The sequence below is a fragment of the Anser anser genome (genome assembly GCF_964211835.1).
Source record: "Anser anser genome assembly, chromosome: 6".
Classification (NCBI taxonomy): domain Eukaryota; kingdom Metazoa; phylum Chordata; class Aves; order Anseriformes; family Anatidae; genus Anser; species Anser anser.
In genome coordinates this window covers 23,532,961-23,550,267 of record NC_139726.1, presented here as the reverse complement: position 1 = coordinate 23,550,267, position 17,307 = coordinate 23,532,961, and the positions used below count along the sequence as shown (strand labels likewise).

The window sequence follows — 17,307 nt, the reverse complement described above, 5'->3', positions numbered from 1 at the left end:
AAATTCCAGATATTAGGAACTCTTAGCCAGCACTTTTAGACACCACAGATGCTTATTATCATGTCCACATTGTAGGGTTTTTGATAATCTATGATGTAGCATAGATACAGTCACGGAGACTTTACTTACCTGCATTTATCATTCTGGAAAGATCATGTCTATTAATCACAGATAAGAGCACAGCCTATTGTGTGCCTGACAATTAGAACTCTCTGCCAGCAGAGCAGATGCAAATGCCAAGATGAACAAAATGTAAGATATTTTACAGGCTTTTTGCAGAAAATTCCTGTACATATTATAAGGAGGGTCTTGAATTTTTGTAGTGTTCTTCCATTGAATCATAAGCTGCTCTAAATGCCCAGGCCTTGGGCAGGGATGGCAAGGGCCAGACCTGTTTCTTGCGGTCACAGAGATGCTTTAAATAGGCTTGGGGGGTTGCTTTGTTTTTGGAAGACCAGGTGAAGAGAGCTAATGTTTGCCTCAGTTATGTTAGAGAGAACTCACAGAATACGGGCTTATATGTATAGGAGATAACCTCTCGGCTGGAAGCCCCAGCATAAAGCACATGGGAAGTTCCCCACATGCAGAGATGAGGGGAATGACCCCTGGAGCTGGGCAAGAAACCTTGCTCTGGGCCCACAAGACTTTTCAAAGTCTGTAACAGTTGGCTCTTCTGTGCTGGGATAAGACCAAGGCACTTCAAAAAAAAAAAAAAAACCCTCTGTAAACTGTGAGTGGAAAAAAAAAATAAGGGAACACATAAGTGGATCAAATAGATCATAGATGTGATCTGGAATTCTGCAGGTCATGCTGTGAGCCTTTGGATTGGCTTGAGGACAGCAGAGACATCCAGGCAGGTCTCTCCTGTTTCAAGCGTGTGGCCTTCCTGCTAGGCTGTGTTCTGTCTCCCCTTTCCCTTTTATCCCTGGTTTTAGCAGCAAAATGGAGCTAGGAAACCTTTCAGTACAAAGGAGTTATTGAAATTTTCCCTTGAAAATGTCTCATTTTGAGAAATAAGCACAAAATATATCTAATCAGAAACTTCCCAGCCATCAGAAACAGCCTACTTTTTTATGCCTGAGCAAGATCAAACCTTTCAGCATTTGGTTATGCATTTTGCAATGTAAACCTCACTTTGCCTATGCATATGCTACAAAATAGTATTTTGTCTTTTTTTTTTTTTTTGGTAAGGATACAGCAAGTTATCTATTGCTTACGTAATCAAGGTTACCATAGGAAAGTGTCTGAACCTCTTCACCTGGCTTTGCTACCTTCCAAAGTGCTAAGGTAATTTAAAAAATATGTTGAACTCACAGAAAAAAAAAAAAAAAAAAAGATTTTTTTTTTCTGAAGTTCATTGTATTTATTCCTTCTCTTGGTTCTTGCACACTGTGGATGTCTACCTTTCATCTGTGAAACATCTAATACGAAAGGCTGTAAAGCACGAACACACAGATTTTCAAAGTTGCTCTGGGTTTGTGTGGTTCCTAGCACAAGAGGGTCCAGGTCACGGCTGGTCCTTGGAGCAGCTGATGGGACATGGCAAGAGTGGGCACATAGAAACCCTGATGAGACAGCTTTGGGGTACTCAGTGCTCCGTCGGAGCTGCGTCCTTCAGCTGTGGCAATATGAGGGCAAAGAAAGATGAGGACTTGGAGGAAGAAAACTCAGGCACATCTGGGTCTTACCTGAAAGAGGCTTAGACACAGCTGGAGCAGGCCCTCCTCAGTCTCCTCTTTCAGATACAGCCCTAAGGCTGCTTCAATGCAAATAATGATTTACAGCAGCTGCACACGGTTACATCTATAAGAATAACATATTTGTAAGAATTAGTGTATGATTTTAGAGTGTTTCAATGGCCATAAACAGCATTTTAATTTGTTCCTTGATGTCCCTGAAGAAGTTACCAGATATTTGAGCAATTTAAATAGGAAATTCAAAGCAGTGTTTTTCAAGTCCTAGCAAGATATACAGTTCTGCAAACAAGACAGAAATTACTCCTTTTTTTTTTTTTCCCCATGAACTGACTTGTAATTCATTTCTGCCGGTGTTCTGAGCTCTGAGTGAGCTTGTTGCTGGAAGACCAGAGACAGAGAGCACATTTTGAGACTATTTGTTTTTTGGAGTTTTACAGGTTTGAAGAGAAACAGAGTTTACTCTTGGTTGCTATATATTTTCCCTATATTTATTTTCAAATCAGCTGGGTTTTCTGCTGAAAACAGCACTCTTATTTTCTTTCCCTTAGAAGGATGTATTTTTATTTTTAATTCAGAAAGGTTGCCATGTGGAGAGACTGGAAGTTCTAGGAGCAAGGTTGCAGTGTGTGTGATGGGGGCAGTTGTGTATATTCTAGCACTGTGACAGGAATCATAAGTGTGGGCACTGGCTTGCTTGTGAATAGAGGAGCCTTTGACATTCTGGGTCCTGATACAAGCTCTTCCAAAAAGTATTATCCTTGTGCACACTGCTTTCCCAGTCGAAAATCCCGCCACTGCTCCTGTGCCTGCTGTCACTGCCATGTGCCTTTGGGGTAAATCCTCTGGCCAATACAGTGGCACGAAGGAGGAATTCAGCTCCATGACCCTCATTACTTGGGATAAGGATAAGCAGTAGCTAGAGAGACCCCACGTCAGGCAGGCAAAGCTCTTGCGGCACCTCAGGAGGGATGGAGATGAACTCTCAGGAGCATCTGACCTCCCAGACTAAATGATGCCTTTCCCATACTTTAGATAATCCATCTCACCTGAAGAACATCGATCTGCACACTCTTTGTGTGAAAGGATGTGAAGAACTCCGGAGGGCAGTCTTATGATCTCCCTATGTGGTGGGCATTTCCCACCACAAAAGCCTTCCTCTCAGAAAGTATTTCTGAAAAAGAAGCCTTCCTGGTGGGGAGAGCTTGCTTGCAGAGGAAAACCTCTGAGGATGGACTCTAATGGAAGGAACCCACAAGTCCTTTGGAACAAAATAGTGCCTAGCTTCTGACTAACATTGTTGCTACCAACAGTCACAGCTTAGAAAACTTCATTTTATAGTCAGTTCTCCAAATAGGAATTAAACACCCAGCTTTAGTTTGAAAATGAAATTAAACAACAACTTTTGCATGGGATCTGTTAACATTATTTTTAAGCCAGTTTATGAAAGCATTTCTTTCCAGGAGGATAACTAAAATAATCTCAACTATGACATTATAGATGAGATCCCAAACCCATCTGAAATCGGTATAGATGCTCCCATTTAGTTAAAGTGGCAGAGGTTTTATAGGAAGTGGCATTATTACAGCAGCATAGACATTATTTTTGTTCTGTAAAGGTGAACATTTTGCTCTACCGTTGTAGATCAGATTTTACCTGATCAAAGAAACCCTGTCATCCCATCAACCCTGGCCAGGTATGACATCCCATCAGGACTCTTAAGAGGCTTCCAATATTCAAAGGAAAATCATGAACATTATGGGTGTTTCAACATAATGGTAGGCTTTTTATTGTTAGGTAGCATAAGATGAGTGATTCTGAACTGTTATTTTTGAGGTGAAGTTTCTCCTTTCAGAGCATTCAGAAAAAAAATAAAAGGTAAACTGATGTTAACTGAAGCTTAGGTGCCATTTGCAAGCTCTAGCCCTCTTAAATTTTTTGATATAGAGAAATTTACCTTTACATAAATATTACTCCTGATCAATTGAGTCCTAAATGGTCCAAAGCCTTGGAAATGTCCTTGGAAAGGACAGGATTTTTCTCTATCTGAGAAATGCTTTCAGAAATGCCAAGAATAATAATGAAATCCATTGAAAAGACAAATTAGTGAAAATGTGTTGGATGCCATTGAACGAGGGTCCACAGGTGCTTTCTGGAACTGGGAATGTTTGGGGCATTGAAAAAAGGGCACAGCTCTCTGTCACTGAGGTGAATCAATGACCCTCAGCAGAGCCTGAAACTCATTATGTCTGTAAGGTGGCCTGTACAAAGAGAGTTGTCAGCGTTGATGCAATTGTTGCAATTGTTGTCCTGCAGGGACCCAGGGTACCCTGAGCTGGAGGACCATGAAGGTGGGAATGACAAACTCCCAACCAACCCTGAACGTGTGTGGGATTTGCTGCTCCACCTGGATCCATGCAAGTCCATGGGTCCGGATGGCATTCATCCCAGGGTGCTTAAAGAGCTGGCAGATGTCATTGCAGGACCTCTCTCAATTATTTTTCAACGATCTTGGGAATCTGGTGAGGTCCCATTGGACTGGAAGCTGGCAAATGTTGTGCCAATTTTCAAGAAGGGTAAGAAAGAAGACCCTAGCAATTACAGGCCTGTCAGTCTCACATCAGTGCCTGGTAAAATTATGGAGAGGATGATCCTTGAAGTTATTGAAGCGCAACTGGGGGACAATGCAGTCATTGGTCCCAGCCAACATGGGTTCATGAGGGGTAGGTCGTGCCTAACAAATTTGATTTCCTTTTATGATAAGATCACCCATCTAGTCAATCAAGGGAAACCAGCTGATGTGATCTTTCTGGACTTCAGCAAAGCTTTTGACACGGTTTCCCATAGGATCCTACTGGACAAATTGTCCAGCATACAACTAAACAAAACCATCATACGATGGGTGAGCAATTGGCTGATGGGCAGGGCTCAAAGGGTTGTGGTAAATGGGGCCACATCTGGCTGGCGGATGGTCACCAGTGGGGTCTCTCAAGACTCCATTTTAGGGCCAGTCCTGTTCAATGTTTCTATAAATGATTTGGATGTAGGACTAGAAGGTGTTCTGAGCAAATTAGCCGACGACACTAAACTTGGAGGAGTTGTGGACTCGGATGAGGGTGGAAAGGCCTTGCAGAGAGATCTGGACAGATTGGAGAGCTGGGCGATCACCAACCACATGAAGTTTAACAAAAGCAAGTGCCGGGTCCTGCATGTGGGACGGGACAACCCTGGCTATACATACAGACTGGGCGATGAGACACTGGAGAGCAGCCCCGCAGAGAGGGATCTGGGGGTTGTGGTTGACAGCAAGCTGAATATGAGCCAGCAGTGTGCCCTGGCAGCCAGGAGGGCCAACCGTACCCTGGGGTGCATCAAGCACGGCACTGCTAGTCGGTCGAGGGAAGTGATTGTCCCGCTCTACTCTGCGCTGGTGCGGCCTCACAAGTACTGTGTGCAGTTCTGGGCACCACAGCACAAAAAGGACGTGAAACTGTTGGAGAGTGTCCAGAGGAGGGCGACGAAGATGGTGAAGGGCCTAGAGGGGAAGACGTATGAGGAGCGGCTGAGGTCACTGGTCCTGTTCAGCCTGGAGAAGAGGAGGCTGAGGGGGGACCTCATCGCAGTCTACAACTTCCTCGCGAGAGGGAGTGGAGAGGCAGGTGACCTATTCTCTGTTATCACCAGTGACAGGACCCGTGGGAACGGTGTGAAGCTGAGGCAGGGGAAGTTTAGGCTGGACATCAGGAAGAGGTTCTTCACCGAGAGGGTGGTCGCACACTGGAACAGGCTCCCCAGTGAAGCAGTCACTGCACCAAGCCTGTCTGAATTTAAGAAGAGATTGGACTGTGCACTTAGTCACATGGTCTAAACTTTTGGGCAGACCTGTGCGGTGCTAGGAGTTGGACTTGATGATCCTTATGGGTCCCTTCCAACTTGGGATATTCTATGATTCTATGATTCTATGAATTTCTAGTTAATAAGGGGTTGTCATATGTATGGCATACTTCATCACTGTTTCACACAGGGATTTAGGAACTGATGTGGCTTAAGCTGAGTGACATTGTAGGGGCAGAACAGGGGAAGTCAGATATGGTCTGCGGCTAATCAAAAGGCATTTGAAACTGTTTTACAGGTAAAGCAGATATGTGTCCAAAATAGTGTATTAACATATTTAATAAAATATGTTCTTTCTCTGTCATTGTTTTCAGGGACATGCCCACCCACAAGAGCATTTGTGCAACTAGAAATGTCTGAAAATTCAATAAAATATCCGGAAATACATCAGCCCTGATACCTCGCTACACACAGGCCACCTAACGGACATTAGATACTAATGAGCTTCAGCCCGTGCTGAGGTAACATTTAGTTAAATGAGTAGAATCTGTCCAAAAACATTGATTAGATTTGGTTAGGGTACATAAGCATTGCTAAAAATATAAAGTGAAATTACATATGGGGAACCAACAAATGATTTGCATCCTGAAATATTAAACTGTCTCTCATCACCTCACACACATACTCTTGAATTGTGATGCTGGGCAGAGATGAAACTAGCCATGCTCTAGTATTGACCTAATACAGTCAAAACCCAAAATAATATATATTTATATAAATATATATATATTAAAAAAAAAAATCAGTAACATGTTACCTTTGTTTGCATTTGCCCAGAGTGACATCATTGAGGTAAATTACTTGTACAGGCAGAGCTAATGTGGTAGGTGTAACGGAGACGCCTTGAAATGATATATTTAGGAAATCTGACATATTTAGGTAATCTATCAGGTAGCCATGATGTTGACAATGTTCAGAATTTGTCATTGGCCTTGAGGTCCATTTGCTAGGGAAATCAAGGGAAAACAGTCAGAAGTAAATAGTTTTGTCTAAGTAGTTGTATACCTTGTTGCATAACACAGGTTCAGGAATGAGTTGATGGATAACCAGTGATATCAGCTACCTTTTTGCTGAATAAATAAGCATTTAGAAACCCTGCAGGACTCTACCACATTGCTTCCAATGAGTTCCTCCTCCTACTGAAACATTCTTATCCACATCTTCAAGGCAAGAAACCTTTTGTTGATGTTCTTCCTCTTCCTACGCTTTTCCCAGATTTTACTGGAAAAAGGTCATCTCTACTCATGCAGCTGGAGTTTCTCATCCTTTCTGAAAAACAGCAGGGAAGAAGGTGCAGAGGATTGGAAAATCCTCGGTCTTGTTTTGATGTCAGTAAGAGTTTCAGTAAGTTAAAACAGCAGTTCCAGGCTCAGAAAGGACTCTCTTATGACACTGCTTTTGGAAAGAATATTAGCAAATGTTATGTAAGCTGAGCCGAGCTGCAATACTTAAACCTTTCATTGCTTTTCACGGCAGAGGAAAGAAGATATTATAAATATGTAAAATAAGGCAGTAGTACATTAACATAAATAACACTAATAAATTGTAAAGCTTTGTAGAAAACAGAAAATTGCTAATGGAATAATGCACATTTGTTGATTCTTGGAGCAGACACTAGCCATACATCATGCACCAAAGCAAGTGCTAAGAGCATCGGCACATAACAACATTATTTAAACTTCTTTTATGGGTGAGATTAAATAGCTATCAAAGCAGCCCATACTGAGACTGCTGATTGGTTCCAAGAGCAACTGATTCCCTTTTCTAGTTTTAGTTTGCTTATAAGAGAATATCACAGGAACTTCAGTGTTTGGGGTTCCTCTTAATATTTACATCCTTAAAGCAATACCTTCCAGGAAGCTGATCACCAGATTATCAGTAATGAAAACTGCCCTCCCAAAAAAAACAGCTCAGAGGTTAAAAGCACAATTTCAAGTAATTCCCTGCTGTGACTATGCCTCACTCAACTTTGCCAGACAACCTCAAGAAAGGATTATCATCATTCTGTCACTTCATTTCTTTGCTGCTTTGACCAACAGAGGCATCAACAAAATGTATTACAATGGGCGAAAAGCAGTGCAGATGCATGACCAACAGGAACAGAACCAAACCCATCGACTCATTGCATGTAGAGCACTGGCTGCAGTGACAAATAACTTTTGGTCACTTTAGTCTGGCATGGATTTGAATGAAGCAGTAAAGAACATAGGCAACACACATAGTGATCAAGGCTCCTGCAGAGGTGGCTAATGCCTTTATTTCCAAAACAGGGATTTATAGTTAAGACTGATTGAGGAGGGTCAAACATGTTCCTGCACCTGACAGGGCTGCACACCTTCTTGAGGTAGAACATGCCCAAGCCTTTCGCCATTCAGCATTAGCAACACAGAACCAAAAGCAAAGCTGCTCTGCTGAGAGGCAAACTTATCAAACGGCATGCCTCTAGCCAGGGCACATGGAAAGCCTGCTGTTGTAGCCACACTCCAGTAAATTCTGCAGCTTTTTTAACTTGGCCCATCCCTTCTTCTTAAGGTATGAAAATACGTCAGAGCCAAGTTAAAGGGATGAATTGCAGATTGAAAATCCTGGGTTGTTGATGCTCCTTATGCCAGATAAAACAAATAATGGTGTCTTTTTTTCTAGGTTTGGTTTGGTTTGGTTTGGTTTGGTTTGGTTTGGTTTGGTGTGGGCTTTTTTTGTTTGGTTGGTTGTTTTTTGTTTGTTTCTTTCTTTTTTCCCTTTGGCACTAAATGGGCTTTTGAACTGAAAACAAATTTTGATATTAAAAAAGCTGTGGCTGTAAACATGGATAAATTAACAGGAATGAGCACTTTCACACAGGAGAAAATGATTCATTAACTGCTCTTTCGCCATTGTAGAAGAACCCATTTTTGGCTTGTCCTCAGAGAGTCCAAGGATGCTTATAATACAAGCAACGTTTAGAAAAACTTCATTACACAGAGAAAATTCCAGGCTTCAATTTTTCTTCTTGAGAGAGTTCAGTAGCTGCTTTATTTTGTGTGTGCATGTGTGTATGTGTGTGTGTGTATTTATACACAAAATTAGGTTCTAGCAAAGGGAAAGTGCATTTATGCAAAAAGCAATTCATCAACCACTTCTGTGCTTAGAATTCACTGAGGTAATTTAGATACTTTAATGGCAAGGTAGTTTGGGTAAGGTATGCAATAAACGTTTCCCCCAACCCCTCCAAACAGTTAGAGTAATGGAAAATGTATGCTCTAAATGAATCTTTTCAGTAAAGTAATTCTTGTTTTAATTATTTATCAGTTAGAAAATATGAAATATAATGACATAGCAAACTTCTTTGGAACCTCTTTTCATGTTGTGGGAGCACTCTTACATTAGCTGGAGGTTTATGCCAGCTGTAACTAAAAGGCTAACATAATGCAGTATGCGGCACTAATCTGTTTCTCGTAACATTAAATGAGCAGCAAGCAACTACCACTACGAGAAGACCCTTTGGATCTATTATTTGCAATATTTTCACCATGGCCTTGACCTTAGTGATGTCAGGCATATATTACCTCTCCGCTATAATTTACTATTGACATCATGGATTAAATTTGTTGTTTCAGCTAATGCAACAGAGCAAGCAAGGTAGATTGTGAAACAAAGCCAGCTGCTGAAATACGAGGGTTGTCAAGTATAAATTTACAAAAGATATTCAGACTGAGCGCAGAAGACAAAAATAAATGGACGGAGAAGCTGTTTTTGACAGACTGCAAAGGGCTAGAGACTTAAACTTGAACATTGTAAATCCAAATGTCACAAAACACTGCTACAGAATGTGAGACATGTCTATTTCTCAGGAATATAAATGGTGATACGAAACCAAACTTCCAAGATGCTGTGCATTTTTTGAGAAGTCTATCACTATCTCCCGATAAGAAATTTAGTGATCTTTTTCTCTTCGCTTTAAAAGCGGAGAAATTCATCATTTAAATTCAGCGACCAATATAATAAGTGTATTTGGGGCAGGAAGACTATAAAAATAGCAAAAAGTAAGTTTTGTGTAGTCTTCTGTATTTTTAGGAAAGTACATTCCACTGACCGATACGTTCTCTCTGTGAAATTTATTTAATCAATGACATCTAATTCTTGTTTGAGTATTCATACAGATAGCTGACATTTTCACACAGATAGCTAGGTTACATGCCTGTGGAAGAACAGCACTGTATAAAAATAAAACACTTTATGGTACATTATGTTATTCACATAAGTCAGGCTGTGCCTTGCTGAGGGTTGCTGCGGTCTGTAGGGTGACGTGCTGCAGACAGGAGCCACGCAGCGTGCCATCCTCACAGCCCAGGGAGGCAGCAAGGCATGCACAGGTCTGCCGCCGAGGCCACGGTGTGCCCCATGCTTGGGTCAGCTTCCAAATCCTCAAATGGTGAAGCAGGGACCTGAGGCTGAAAAAAGAGGAGCAGCATGCAAGCCAAAGCCTCCGCCTTGGAGGTTTTCAGCTCTGTGTTTGAGTCAGCAACAAGCATGCGCTTTCTTATTTCTTTACGGCTTGAGGGAATAAATCTAACCTGAGGAAATTAAACTCTGACTCCGTGACCTAAGTAAGTTGTCAGTACAGATTTAAGAGGAACATATCGTAGTCACAAGACCATCAATGAAGCAACTGTGGGTTCTACCAAAATATAAATAGAGGGCACCGCTTTGGGATAAATGCAGAACAGGATTGATACCTTTCTGTGTGATATTTGGAATTCCTCCAAAACAACTGCATTTTGCAGAATCCTTTCCTACAGCGCAAGTCTAGCTGTGGCCTTACTGCCTTACTGATGAGATGGCTGCTTCTGGCAACACAAGAGCAGGGAACTTGAAACAGTGTTCAGGAAGAGCAGGCTTTGCATTGGAAGGGCTTGGGGTTGCTTTTTTCTTTTTTTCTTTTGCTACCCTAAGTCCCTCCCAAATCAGTTTTAAATATAAAATTGGGATGGTTAAAACAAACCATCCCAAACCTTGTTTTGACACATGGCTAAAACCAGTGTTAAGATGAATGGTCCTATTGTGCCAAAGATGCTATAAGAAAGGACCGAGGTAGGCCAGATCCAGGGAGCCTCCACGCCCCACTGACTGCAGGCACCTCTCCGGAGCAGCTCAGGTGCACTGTGCTGCAAGAGGCAAGAGCAACAGCACACCACACAAGCTTAACATTAATTTTGATTCATTTTGCAGATCAAGCTTGTAATGCCTTTTGTAGTGCTCTCTGGCGCTAAACGATTTACACCATTTTAGACTTTTCCAATTTTAACATCCATTACTTGTGACAATTCCAGACAGCGATCTAATTTTGGCAAGGCAGCATTCATACCAATGGCTTCATTCAGCCTATGTATCGATTTCTTCTAAGCTCTGCTTTTCTGGGAAAATCTTTTACACTGATACACCTGGCCAGCAGATGTGGCTGTGCTATTCTACGTGATGCAATTAATCTGGAAGGCTGGCGTCACAGTACTCTCCATGATGCTGTGGCAGCATTATTGTGATTCATTAGTGTCACTTCCTCGGCAAGTTGTAATTGGCAGTGCTATATTGTTTCTGTAAGAAACAGTCACTGTGATGGTAGGAAAAGGAATGGCATATTTTCTTTTCTGAGGCAAACAAAGGTTATCCTTGTTTACGCATCAAGTGTAAATGTAAAATGAACAAGCTCCATCTTTAATTTACCTTTTCTACCTTACTGAAAAGCCTAGGTGTTAGAGGACGGCACTGAGATGCATTCACCAGACAAAAAGTGTTTCCTATTATTAATGGCTGGAGGAGGCCTCTGTGTAATCAAAGGGCACAGCTGTGGTGATATACGGCCAGTGACAAACGGAGAGATCTTTCCTTCTCCCTGCTACAAGCTCACCAGCTTGCAGCCAGCAACTTCCAGTGCTGTATATCTGCAAGATAAATAGCACAAGATATGAATATACGCAGTGCTTACAGTCTTGAAAAGTATTGTTATATCCCCCACATCCAATCATTCTAAATATGACTCGAGTGCATTTTTCACAATTTCAGGGCTATTCTTGCTGTTTGTAAATAGATACAGTTCCTGAGCAGAGATTTAAAGCCCTCTAACGGTGCTGCTTTCTGCTGTCTGATTGGGAAGTGGATGCCTGCGTAGTCAACGGTGTCAGCAGTGTGGCTTTCACGAGATTCATAGCCCTCCTTTGTGGTGACAAGCAGCACTGAGCTTATCTGTGAAAGGAATCAGCTGAAGAACGCACAAGAAATCATTTTTATTTCTCTTATGCACCTACACCAAGACAATCTAAGGAAAGAACTCATCCTCTTTAATATGAGTGTATTTAAGGAAAAGGAAACAGGTTAGCTGTTTCTACTGTAGTTGTCTCTAGTCACATTTTTACAAAATCGGGCACGATATGTAGCACCAGTCCCTTGAGCTAAGGATGTATCAGAGCTGAGACAAAACTTTCATGCTAAGAAGGGAGCGATCGCCAGTGAAAAGTAAGGCCAGCAAGGGTGCTGAGTAAATAAAAAAGGATGTGCCCTTTCACCTGCCAGACTTCTGTTGCTGTTGGTATAAGTGGGTCCAGATTTCCACAAAAATGAACCTGAAGCTGTCAGTGGGCAAGGCCAGCCCTTTGATGGCTCGGTGGCAGAGGGGTGTCCCTGCACACGCGCACACAGAGGAAGTCGGTGCCGCGCTGACCTCTCCGTGAACCTTCTTGGAGATGCAAAGATCAGCCAAGAAGGCAAAGGTCAGCATTCATGCTGGTCACAAACAAAAATCAGATTTAGCCAGTCACTGGAAGAGTCTTTCTGGGTCCTTGGATTATCTGAGCAAAACAATAATAAAAACATTTTGCAAGGTTGGTTTGCAAAGTCTCAGCAAGCTCAGTTCTGCTCCGCTCGTTGACAACCTGTTAGAAATGATGTTCGTTTTTCCTATGCGATATGAGAAAAATTGAGTTAAATAACATGAAGGAAGTAGCACGACATGAGAACAATCTGGGAATTCAAAGTCAGCAGTGATACTGCTTGTGTCATGAGATGCAGAAGTACAAGCTGAAGACATGAAATTATATCTTGATTGCCTATGAAGAAAAACATTGAGTTAAAGGCAAGGCAACAGTAAACAAAGTCTGCAATTTCAGTTATAATTGACTTCCCCAGCTCTTGCACAGTGCTTGGTATCAGATTATAACACAGTAGTATCTTTGTTTAAATCAGGGGAAAAATAATCAGAATGAAATATACAAGTAATATAATCCTACTTTCAGCAGGTCAGAAGTGAAAACAAATGTGGTGATTCTGTTTCTGCTGTAGCCCGAGGTGGACATTTGCCCAAGTGAGAGCACACAAAATACACTCTAGCACAAGCCTCCCATTGACTTCAATGGGGTTCTGCTTTAACCCAGACACAGCAAGTGCTATATCCTAGCAGAAGCACAAACTCCCACCATGGGAGGGTCTTTACTACAGTGCACTGCTGGGATCTTGTTCTAAGACGGGAGTTATTAGGAATGTTACCTTGTTTCCCTTTGCCTTTGTTTTTCTCACTGGCACAGTCCAATAAGCTGATGCAAATACTAAGTTCTGCATGGGGAAAACAATGAGTGAAGCACAAGAAGAATTGTACAGAGATATGAAATTTTGGTTGCAGATTGAAAAGGGTACCTTTAGCTTGTCACAGTGTACTTTAAAAATGGCAGATGGCTCATTGGTACAGTTCATCTAAAATATTATAAAAATTCTACATTTATCTTTCCAGAAAGTATTCCCAAGTAAAACAAAGTAAAACTTAAAATGTTTTGCCCATGTATCACTAAGGGTCACTTCAATTATATCTCAGCCTTTTTTTTTTTTTTTTTTTTGAGACTCATCTGGATTACTTTGACCACTTACCCATGTCTGGTAGCTCATAACACAATTGCTCTTTCACCAGTAATTGCTCACTCTGGGGCCAGCTTTACTGTGCTTTCCTTTGTTAAGAAAAAAAAAGAAAAAAAAAAAGTAAGGTTCATTCTCCAGCTTTTGCACTAGAATACGAATGAAAATGTTTCTGCAAGATGCAGACTTTGCAGCTCTGGGGCATGGCCTGCTCAGCTGTGAGAACTGAGGAGCTTTCAGAGCAGCGAGGTGCTGCTGTTAGCACTAAGGCTGCTTTGTGCCTGCCCCAGCGGTGGGACGGCAGCTCCTGGTCTCCTGGTGCCTGTTCCAGAGCTGGCGGCAGCTTCCAGCTTCTCAGCAAAGGGGCTTGGGGAGCATGGCCTGGGTGGTAATTCTAGATGAGGCTTGGGCCGGGATGATGAAGCAAGGCATAAATTAGACAAGTTCAATGGAGGTGGTATTTAATATACATAATACTGGGAGGGCTTACAGCCAGGGCTACTCCTCTGTCCTGGTTGCAGAGCAGAATAATGGAAAATCTGATCTTTTAATCTTCCTGCAAATATTTTAACTCCTTTTAAAGTCCTTCTCCCTCCAGTGCTGCTGACTATGTGAGTGCTCATAGATCCCACAGTGGCTGTGCAGCCTCTTCTTGTCCCATCCACCAGCAGAGAAATATTACCCGGCAGCAAATAGACTGCCCTGGCCAACTTTTACTCAGGAGTATGAAAGCAGCTTGCCAGGGAACACTCTGATCTACACACACTGACTTTTTGAAAAGCTGGAAGAGTCTAAGAGGACTGTAAAAGAGGCTAAGGTCATGCAAATGTTTTAAAATGGTAAACATGATGACTAATAGACATTCAGCCTATTAATCTGAATAGAGCCATCATCCATGTCTTGGAAGCTTAATATTGGAGGCAAGTAGTAAATAATGAAATGATGGTGGTAGAGCATTCCTCTCTGCACAATTCCAGGGAACCAGGTCTTGTCAAGCAAATCTGATCTTAGTTTTTTGGGTGAAATGGCAAGTTCCATTGATAAAGCAACATGTACACACTAAATGGACTAAAATCAGCAAACAGCCAATAATAAGTAACTGGCAACTGAAAGCCACCTTCCCCCATTGAGGTCCAGCAGACACCAACCCTCCTGTTCCATAGCTGAGGGTGGCAGCGATGCAGGGGCAGGGACACAGCACCCAGACAAGCAGAGCAGGGCAGGTCCAGGGGCAGCAACCACTGCCAGCCAGAAGTCTGCGGATCCCAGACAAGTCCATAGGGCTGAGGCAGGGCTGAAGTCGAGCTGGGAACTCCGGTCAGCAATGCCAGGTCAGCACTGGTGTGGTACAAGGCAGGCACAGGCGTACCAAAGATGGCAGAAGTCTGAGCTTAAATGCAACATCAGAGCATTTAGTGTAGGTGAAAGTGTTAGCAGGGATATTGGGTCAGTTCTTGATGTATATTATGAAGCTAGGAAAAGGTTTTTAAAAAAAAGTATTCAAAGAAAACAAGTCAGGAAAACATGCCTTAATCTCTTAAGGTTATCCAACAGTTAAAAGGTGACTTAATCAAAGTCTGCAGGTATCTACATAAGGAAGAGAGATTTCTGATAACAAATGGCTATTTAGTCGAACAGAAAAAGGCACAGTAAGATCCAATGGCTGGAAGCTGCAGTACTTTCTCCAGCATGGGCCATTAATCATTGGAACAACCTACCGCAGGATGTGGTAGATCATTTGAAGTCTTTAAATCAAGGCTGCATCTTTCCAAAAGAGATTCCCTCCCTCAGACAGAATCTGCATCTGATGCAGAAAGTGCTACTTAGGGTTTGCACCCTGAACTACTCAGGACTGATATGAAAGTCCTTAGAATGTATTAAATTAAAGAAAGAGAGGGGGAAAAAAAAGAAAAAAAAAAGCTGTGTAGAAAAAGAGTGAAGATAAATAAGTGGGTGTTATAGGGCAGCGTAACTGATTCTCATGCCTTGTCACTAAAGTTCACACAGCTACTTACAAGGGCCAATTATGGAAAAGAAGCAGATTGGGGAAAGGAAAAAGGTATTATTTCTAAAAGACATGCCTTCTATCCTTTAAACATAGTGTGATAAAGGCGTGCTTTTAGCTCAAAGTTCATCTGGTGAAGTTCTGGCTGAGCACAGTGATGGGCTCACCAGTTGTTATTTACAAAGCACGGATTCCTGGGCATGGTTAAAAAGTACCAGTTGGTGCTCTTTCAGTTAAATCCCATTCCTTTCAGGCCAATTTAATCATGCCTGAAAGAGATCTGTAAAACAGAAGCACTTTGAGTTTCCTACAGAGAAAAAAGGAAGACACCAGCCCGTGGGAGAGAATACAGCTCTTATGTCAGAAAGAGCAAATGCATAGGGTGCAATTCCACGGCTACACTTCTGAGTTCAGACCGCCTGAGTTTATGGCCAGAACTGCCATGGGGAGGGGCAGGCGTGTATAAGGATATACGCCACTATTTATAGTAACAGCACGAAGCATTTATATAATTCTAGTGCTCTGCTCTGATGGGACTTCCTTTGTGCTGAGACCTGCACAAACACATGAGAAAAGGAGGGAAGAAGACAATCTGTGCCCTGGAGGAGCTCTGTAGACCCACACCTCTAGCAGCCTGCACAGAAAACTTGAGCTGCTCTTTTGGGGCTGCTGCCCAGACAGAACAAGGACTCTAGTTCCCTACCTGCTTTGAGCTGCATGAAAAATTGTTCTCTCAGATTTGATGTAGACATTTTGCCTCTGATGTGCAAACAGCTGCTGGATGAAAGTGTCCGTTCCGAGCTCACTGAGCTTTTCATGATCAGAGGGTAACAGTAAAGATCTGGATTCAGAGATTATTCTGGCTCTGCTCCATCTGTCCCTTGGGATCCAATAGTTATGTCCCTAACCCTTCTGTGACCCAAGCATATGTAATACGTGTAGGATGGCTCAAGATAGTGTATGAGGAAATGAAAATGCATAGTGATATACCTACTAATTTGTTATCTGCATGCCAGGACACATGAATGAGGCAGTGCGTATGCAGGCTGCGTGCGTGTGCTGGACGTGTGTGTGCTGGATGTGTGAGTGTGTGCAGGCTGCATGTGTGTGTGCGCATATACATGCTGCACATGTGCAGGCTGTATGTGTACACCACCACCCCCACTGAAATATGACAGATTAATTAAAATTGGAAGCTCTGTGAAGTAGGTGTTTTGTGCCTGTATTGTTCCTGGTACAGGAATGGGAGTATGAGCCCAGGTCAGGGCTCTGAGTGCTGCTACAGCACAACAATAATACTCAGTCACAACAATTCAGCAGAGTTCCTACTGTTGAGTCCTTCAGCTCATTCCACATATTTTGCCATTTACATTGTCAAATCACTTCTCCTCTTTCCATAAGCTTATAAAAACAAACAATTAGCTAAGAAAATATCTAGGGCTTTTCTCCCCCCACAAGCCCATTTTAGTCTTCCTCTTTCTAAAGCCTGCTGTTGGGCTGAGCAATATTATCCCCCCTGGGGTCTGCGTCTCACCAGTGATGGCAGCCAGATGAGGCCATCCCAGGACCATCCCCGCAGAGGCCGAACATCCCTCCGAATTACCCCACCAGTGCTGCTGACTGGAGCAGCCAGTGTGCGGGCAGGAGGCTCAGCTGCTGTTCAGCAGTCACAGCACCGGTAGCCCCGTCTGTCAGTCATCACGGCCCAGATCCCACACTGAAACCTCCACAGGCTTCACATCAAGCCTTCAGCACTGTTATACTTCAGGAATGCATGTGCATGTGTGTGGTTTCTGGGTGTATGTTTTAATTTTGTTTTGTTTTGGAAATACCAAGCAT

General features: G+C 42.6%; 1 protein-coding gene across 6 annotated transcripts in view; it reads left to right on the top strand.

The window, feature by feature from the left end:
- The window catches only part of LOC310901464 (uncharacterized protein), a 425,578-nt gene that overhangs the window by 272,018 nt on the left and 136,253 nt on the right, over positions 1 to 17,307 (top strand). The window lies entirely within an intron of this gene.